The sequence below is a fragment of the Ixodes scapularis genome, unplaced genomic scaffold, assembly GCF_016920785.2.
Source record: "Ixodes scapularis isolate PalLabHiFi unplaced genomic scaffold, ASM1692078v2 PGA_scaffold13__105_contigs__length_92229423, whole genome shotgun sequence".
NCBI lineage: Eukaryota > Metazoa > Arthropoda > Arachnida > Ixodida > Ixodidae > Ixodes > Ixodes scapularis.
In genome coordinates, this window is record NW_024609839.1 from 86,725,777 (window position 1) to 86,733,867 (window position 8,091).

General features: G+C 43.6%; 1 protein-coding gene across 2 annotated transcripts in view; it reads right to left on the reverse strand.

The window, feature by feature from the left end:
- The window catches only part of LOC8029881 (4-coumarate--CoA ligase 3), a 43,002-nt gene extending 35,826 nt beyond the window's left edge, over positions 1 to 7,176 (reverse strand). Inside the window, exon 1 of one of the 2 annotated variants that reach the window (XM_042290017.1) lies at positions 7,066 to 7,176. The gene's annotated coding sequence lies outside the window, so the exon portion shown is untranslated. The remainder of the gene's footprint in view (positions 1 to 7,065) is intronic. The other variant, XM_042290018.1, reaches the window with a different exon arrangement.
- Positions 7,177 to 8,091: the final 915 nt, after the last annotated feature.

Below are 8,091 nucleotides of genomic sequence, written 5' to 3' on the forward strand. Positions count from 1 at the left end.
GAACGAAGGTTCTTATAATCCTAACATTTATCACATTTGGGCATCTGGCTTCACGAGCTCGAAACTTAGCGAAGTACCGCCTCGGTTGCATAGTGTTATGTTCGGATTTACGTACACTTGCCTCGGGCCCTCCCTTTACAAATATGTGCTTTATCAGTAATGCGCTCCGCAATTTTATGTGCCCTCGTATCAGCACGATACTACTATTCATACAGCACAAATATACAATTTTAACATCTGCTTTTGCTAGCGCTACGAACATCTTATTGGTAGTCATTGCGGTTTGTTCTTGTTGAAAAAACCAAATCCGGCGGTGCAAAATGCACGCTGCAGAAGGATCGCGTCCAGTGCAAGAGCCACGTATTTGAGAAACAAATAGACCGATCTCATCAAGCGTTCGCGCATGCGTGATGCCGCCATAACCTTAGTTCGCAGGAGGCAGGCAGCAGTGCACAAAACGGCTCGTGCCGCCTCATGCTCCACACGCGCAGAGCTCCAGCGAGGTTGTCGCACGTGCAGAAAAACTAAAGGCCGGTTCAGACACTTGCGATTGAGTGCGTTTGACTGCGTTGCGTCGAGAACCAAAAGCGGGTCCCCGGCACATCTGTGCTTCGTATGAAGCGTGGAATCCAATTCAAGGAATCATCTTGGCACGCGATACAAGCACCAGGGATGTCCTGGTTTCTCGCTGCCGCAACGCAGTCAGACGCAACTGTGTGAACCAGGCTTAAAGCTTCCTCGATGCATTGCGGCAGCGGTGGCGTAGTCAAACTGGCTGGTGAGCTCGGTCTATTACTCTTTCTTCGTGCAGCGTCGTGAGGAACAGCGCGAGAGTCCGGCACCACGGAAACCCGCTTTCTCGAAAGAGATTTTGCAAACAAAGTTTTTTCCGGCCCACGTTTTCCGGTGCGTGCCAAAGTTGAAAGAAAAAGTAACTTCTACAACACAGTATGTATTTTTAAAAATTACCCCCCCTCCCCCCTCACATTTTTTTTTTTTTTGTATTTTCAAGACAATATTTCTTTATTCTTGAGGGACTCGCTCCTTCGTTGGAAATGATAATTCGACCGTTATTTTTGCGTCACTTGTTAACAGTAATCCTCCACTGCTCTTATTTCGCACTCAAAAACTGTGAAGTTCAAACAAAATATGGAAGTGATCAAACCTTAGCGAAGGACATGAGAATGTCCTTCCCTAAGCTGCCAACGTTCGGCTGTCTCTCCGAAGTCCCCAGGATCTTTCCTTTCATGTATTCCTCCCGTACACATTTGTAGCTATTTATCGTTGGACTAATAAGCCACATTTAGTCCTCTCATTGCTTCTCTTTTCGGAAATAACTTTCCGAGGTAGTCTAGCAACAACGAAAACATATTTGGGTGCCTCAATGATATATAGTACATACAAAATGGGTCGTGCAACAATTATTGTACTTTCAGTAACGCACTCAGAACAAATCCCTGTCGTTAATAGCCTGCGAAAAACCCATTAGTGTTCTTATCCGCGCAATAACAGACGCAAAAAAGAAAAATAATAAAAAAAAAACGAAATAGCTTTTCCCTTTTTGACTCGCAGTTTGAACAAGCGGCTACGTGATTTAATACTAATTATACATCCTAAGTGTTCATCATAGTCATGAGCTGAGTGTGGCAAAGCATAGAGTATGGGCTGAGCTTCAGACATTGTTATTTGTTAGAGTTCGGCTATTCTCATCTTTGATTGAACACGAGCCATTACTCGAATGTTTGGCGATGCTGATTGTCATGAACCGGAGCGTTCGACTCGGGCTCATAACAATCGAGTGTGTAACGGCGTCACGCGACTTGCGGTGCAATGTTGTGATGTCATTTGACGTCACGATGTCAACAACCTAACAAATCTAGTGACGTTTTCAATTTAAGTCATCTCGACGCATTGAGCCACGTCAGGTGACGTCATGGGTTCACGTGGCGTAGCATTACCCGACAGCGTGACTTGAGACCATGACGTCACTTGACCAGGTGACATATGATTAATCACAGTGGCAACGCAAAAACCTCACAAAATCCCACAATTTTTCATAAATTGCAATTTTTTATACGATACTAACAACAAAGAAAACAAAAACTAACATGAACCGCCTTGAACCGGTTAACGTTATATATTTTGGTTCGGTTCAGTTCCGGTTCGACACTCTGACTAGCTGTGTTACCGCGTCCTAAACAATTCACTAATGAAGTTACGACTAGACTCATCTAAACTGTAAAGACAGCGCCCAGAAGAAAGTTCTGGGGAATAAAATTGTCGCAGAAGTAGGCGTGAGGACTATACGTACACATTTGACTCCGATTTGCACGCTGTTTGGTTACTGCCTTTTCGCATCGCCGGGGGAGCATCGATTAATCTTCCGACACCGCGGATAGTTAAACCTCCTCAATATCGCGTAGCACGAATCTGTTGACTGGAGCAGGAAGTCTGAGAGAGCGATTTTTCAAAAGCCGCGGAACTATACGTTGTCATAGCTCACGTGTTGCTTCCGCTCAAGTTCCAATAACATCCGCGTTCAGTGCACCTGTATATCGCCGTCACCGAAGCAGGTACTGAACTTCGTTTCCCCTTGGCAAAGAGTCAATGCTACGGCACGTTTGAGTCACTCAAAGTGACGGAAGCCATGCACGCAGCAGCCCTTACCAAAGAAGGGCAAAGATCAAAAAGTGGGCTGGTCAAAATACAGGAATCAGTGAAAGAATAAAAACAAATAATTACTAAAGACAAAAAGAAAGACAAGAAGTTCACGCACTGAAGGAGAAATCAGTAAATGTTCGTTGCTAGTTGGAAGAACTCTGCTGTCTGTCCTCTTCCCTAACGCCCGAGTCCCACTAGAGCAACGAACAGAAACAAACGACAGCGACAAGCCTCAAGCGCACGCAGCATGCTCGCGATGGTATCTTTGGCAGGCGTTTAGTCGTTCGGTGCTCGCGAAGTAAGCACGAGTGGTTGTCAGCCTTGCAAAGATACCCTCACGTGCATGATGCTCGTGTGTGAGCATAGCTTCCTTTAGTTTAGAAAGTCTGCCAAATCGCGGAAGACTCCGGTTTGAGGCTCGTCGCTGTCGGTTGTTTCTGTTTGATTCTCTAGTGGGACTCGGGCAGAAGTATTTATATTCTTTCGTCGATTCTTGTGAAAGGGTAAGCGTGTAACCCAGACAGTTAAGGAGGAGGTGAAGGAGGAACTAAACTCTTACCCGGACCCTTTTTGGTGTCCCCCAGACGTCACTTCTGAACCCCTCGGAGATGAACCCGTACCCTCAAATTTCGTATATAAGCGGTGTTTTTCTCTCTCTCCCGCCCTGGATTTCGATAGCACTACACGAAACTAGGAAGTTTGAGTATAGAGTCACGTGCCTCCTTCCGACGCGCTGATTGGCTCACTGACAGCGTGTACCTTTCGCCGTTTGCCAAGCTACGGTGACACCTTTCAAACAAAAAAAGTACTCAGCGCCAGGGACAATAGAATCCTTTTCAGGCACACTCACTGGGTTGGAGGCTGGTCTCGCAACGGCGTCGCTGCTGAACCTTACAGAGCGGGCAGCTAACTACAATAGATGCCGCCTGCCTAGTGCAATTTCAGTCACTGCTGGCGGCTAAATTCTCCAATTTTCCAGCTGTTTTTTTTTTTTTTTTTTTTCGTTTTGTGGTGCACATTATTTTGAGGCAACTGAAAAGGCATTGCACCACTTTCGAGCTAAAAACAAACAAACGTAAGTAAGCTATTTTTGCAGAGTACGTGAGCGACATAACAAACAAGACGAGAACTTTTTTTTTATTATTTCATGCTGAATTCTGACGGCGCCGTCCGCTCATCCATGTCAATGGACAAAGTGATTAGTTGTCAAAAATAATTGACAACAAAAAATAGCCGAAAGACTAACGTATCCCCCACGCACAAACAGATAATTACGGTGTACCACGGGACTCGTGCAGGAAATTCAGCAAATGCCAACATTTTAACAATTTATTGTAGTACGTACCACACGGTGCAGCGTTATCCGAAAAAAGGGTTTATTTAAAAACAAAGTATGAAAACACAAAACGCCTAGTCAAAAGTGAGCATCGCACTGGCGTGCGGTCGTGTATCACTACTGCGTATTGCACGTTAAAGATCCCCAGGCTAGCGGTTGTACTACGCTGGCTAAATTGCTGATCTACTGCGAGTAAATCGTCGCAACTTTGAAATGGCTGACCAACTACATGCTGTAGAATCGACGATTGTTTCATGTTTTGCATATATTGTGTACTTCTATGAAAGTGCTTGCGTTTACGTTTTTCTTTACCGTTTTAAAATAGCAGAAGTTGTAAATGAAAACATGTTAAAACATTTTGTTTGATGTTTAATTCAACGTGTATTCAATAAAGTACTAGAAAGCCAAAAAAATAGTTCTAGAAGTGTTTCTAGATTTTACAAAAGTGTTTGACTGCCTTAGTCACGAAGCCTTATTCGGAAAGCTTGAAATTTACGGCATCCGCGGACACGTGCTATCACTTTTACAGTTATACCTACGACTTCGCCAGCGTTATGTTGACATTAACGGCCATTCTTCCACTCTAAAATCTACTGCGTCAAGTGTTCCAGAAGGAAGCATACTGAGACATTTTCCTTTTAATTAGTTCAATAATGATATCATCAACGTTTATAAGAAGGCGAATATCTGAAAACAACCTTAAAAGAAAATTTGTTAACAGCTAAAACAAAATATTTTAATGTGACTTTTTCTGAATTTATGAAATCAAATCTTGCCATATTTTGGACGTCTAGTATTCGAAAATGTAATGTATCGCAGAGTTTTACTATTCAAGGTAATGCTGTTAGTAAACTCACTAAGATAGCCAATTGTTTTAATGATTATTTCAAATCTGTATTCAGTCGTGATAGTGGTATTTATTCTTGTTTTTTTTTTATGGTATATACCCAGCTTTACGTGATTTAGAGATTAGTGTTTCTGGTCTCCTCAATCTACTAATGAAACTTGACTGTGACAAGAGCCCTGGCCCTGATGGAATTCCCTATTATATTCTTCGCCGATATTAACTTTGGACTTCAAAATACCTATCTGTCGTTTTCGAAAAATTTATTTCTACTGCAACAGTACCTCGGTCGTGTTTCTACTGTATAAGTTGTCTTTTGTATATTTTCCGCATGCTTGCTGTTGACCAGTGAAGGTGCTCGAGAACCATAGTCAAGCTGCCTACTGAAGTTTTTTTTTTTTTTTTTTTTATTTTTTTTAGGCTTTTGTCATAATCGATGGAAATAAAGTTATTATTATTATAATGTGCATAGACTGAAAATAAAACCATATTTGAAAGAATGCCTATTGTGCACCAAAAGTTTACCTGGGAAAATGTGAGGTATGGTTACCTAGACAGTAGAGCAATTTCGTCAAGACTACTGCAACAGCTGCGACTGGTATTAGGGGTGGGAAAACTAGCTTTTTTGAGGGTTATTATGAGAAAGTTACCCGCTTAGTGAAACGCTTTAGGTATACATACTGATATTACTGAGAAGACCGGCTTAAATACTCAAACCTTAAAAGTCTCACTTTTTTTTTTCATGACACCGTATGGGAATGGGGCTATATAAAGAGGTTGCATAAGGAACCGGAACGCGCAAGGAAATATTATATTACCGGGAGGCGACCGATTAAACTAGAGTTTATCAGCTAGTATTCTTTAATAAAATCTCTAACCTAAACTTTTAGTAGTGAGGAACTTGAAACAGTCAATGTTGAGCTGCTTAGTTTTTGCCCGTCACGTACCCCGACCTTGCGGTCCGATGTATGCCATATCACAATCGTTAGTGCGGTGCGTACAACATCGCCGTTTTACGCAAAGCAGGAAACATATCGTCAGAATTTAAAATGCTCTGAGCAGGCGACGCGTTTCGCACTAATGTATAACCCAATTACTATACTTTATATACATAAAATTCCTGCGCCAGGAAAAGAATTTGTTTTTTCCTTTTTATACATCTATCATTGCGAACACGCTCTAATTGGTTGACCCAGGAATGCTTTCGAAAGCGAGAGGCAGATAATCGTAGCCCGTATTTTGCACCAACTTGATCGCATAGTTGAAAAAAAAAAATTGGCTGTATGTATGTTTATGCAGCCTAGAACTTGGGCTGCCTCAACGGGCGACGAGTCTCCCAGCTGTAGATGAGAAATCTAGCCAGTGCGGTACAGCCTCTAGCCTGGGGTCTTATTTAACGTGCATCACGCAGTAGTGATACACGACCGCACGCCGGTACGATACTCATCCAGATCGGAACGCGCCCCTAGGGGTGGGGATTGAACCCAGGCTCCCTGGGTTCTGCAGCGCGAGCTTTCGCTCCAAGTGCTCCGAGTTGGATCGGTGGCCCACTCGGCCACCGATCCCCCAAGTTGAAAAGAAATTGACACTGACGGTTGTACTCTAGTTTTTCTATATATTATTAAAATGATCTAGCTAACTAGCTCACGTTAATAATATATAAAAAAAAACTAGAGTACAGCCGTTGTCAATTTCTTCTCAACTTTGCGATCAAGTCAGTGCGCAATACGGGCTACGATTCTTCGTATCTCGCTTTCTCTTGTAGGCACAAGGGAACAAAACTGGCAGTTAAGCACTGCGAGCTTGATTCTCAAATTTAAAGTTGTTTAAAACAATGGTAACTGCATATTCGGGTTTCTTCTGTCCACAGCCAGGGGGAACCATCGTAGCTATTGCATGAGGTACTTATTTTCGTCAGCTGCACATTTTGGGCCCTCTGGGTGCTAGCTCAGTTAAACACTGAGCTAGCGCCCAGAGGTTAGATCACAGTTAGATCGCACGCAGGAGCATGCAAACGTGTAAAACGCTTGCAAGCTCTTGCGTGCGATCTACGAAAAGTCCCCATTAACCTGATACGTAAGGGAGGTTGCAATACTGAATGTTGAGACAAGATAGAGAAACAATAATTAACCCTGTTCTCTGCACGCTGGTGATTCAGGCTTCTGACGTTATTTCGTGAACCACCTCTCAGGAAAGGAATAAAACTAGGGATATACATATTTACCAATGCAGAATGCTGGGCTAGTTGGTATTGGGATGTCAAGGCCGTGGGAGCGCATTTAGACAAGGACTAAGAAGAGACGAGACACACACGAGCGCTGACTCCAAACTGTTTAATCAACGTGAAAATGTGACATATATGCACGCTATGGTCCTATCACAATCGACCAACCCCAGGTCTTGTCGCCGCTCGCATGAACTGCAATGCCTTATCAAACAGGTTAATGGACGTAACACTACCACAGCCTACACCAGCTCTCTTTATCTCGTCCGCTTCGATTATCTCCCTAACAGTTTGGTTTTTATGTCTGGCCAGTATTGAGCACGAGTCGAACAACGGCCTGCATCCGCAGTCCTGACAATGCACTGATAGGTGGCCATCCCGATATTTGTTGACGTAAAGAATATGTTCTCGAAGCCTATCGTGTGGCATTTGAGTACACAGCAATACCTGGTTCCCTGCCCTTTAGCTTTCAGTACACCACTTTACGACGTGCGAGGCCAGCACGACAAGCCCACGAGCCTCCCACGTCGTCTGCTCCGTGTACGCCTAACTCTACCGGGTGTCCCGAATAGGGGCCAGGCTCTTTAAATCGACCGCAAAATTCGGTTTGTTAACCTATCGTGCTACGATTTTGTGTAGCGTGGCCCACAGGCGATACATTTTTTTTTTTTTTTTGTAAAATTTGCAAAGAGCGATCTTGCCTGAGGAAAAAGTAAAGAAAGAAAAAGGCTTAACTCCCATGGAAACGCAGCGAAGCCACCGGTCTTCAAAAAATACGGCGCCAATTCGCACGGGAGACAGGAGATGGCGCAAGCTGTTGCGACGCCAACTGCCGCCAACGAACGAGCATACGGCGCCGAGAGCCGGCGTCATTAGCAGACGATCTTTTGTATTCAAAAGCAACGCGAGCTTTTTTGATATCAGTGGCCAATGCATTATTTTATCATCCTTACTGATAAAACATATTGCATGGACACATAATCGATGAAAAAATGGTCTGTCGGGATATTTTGACTGTTCCTTTCG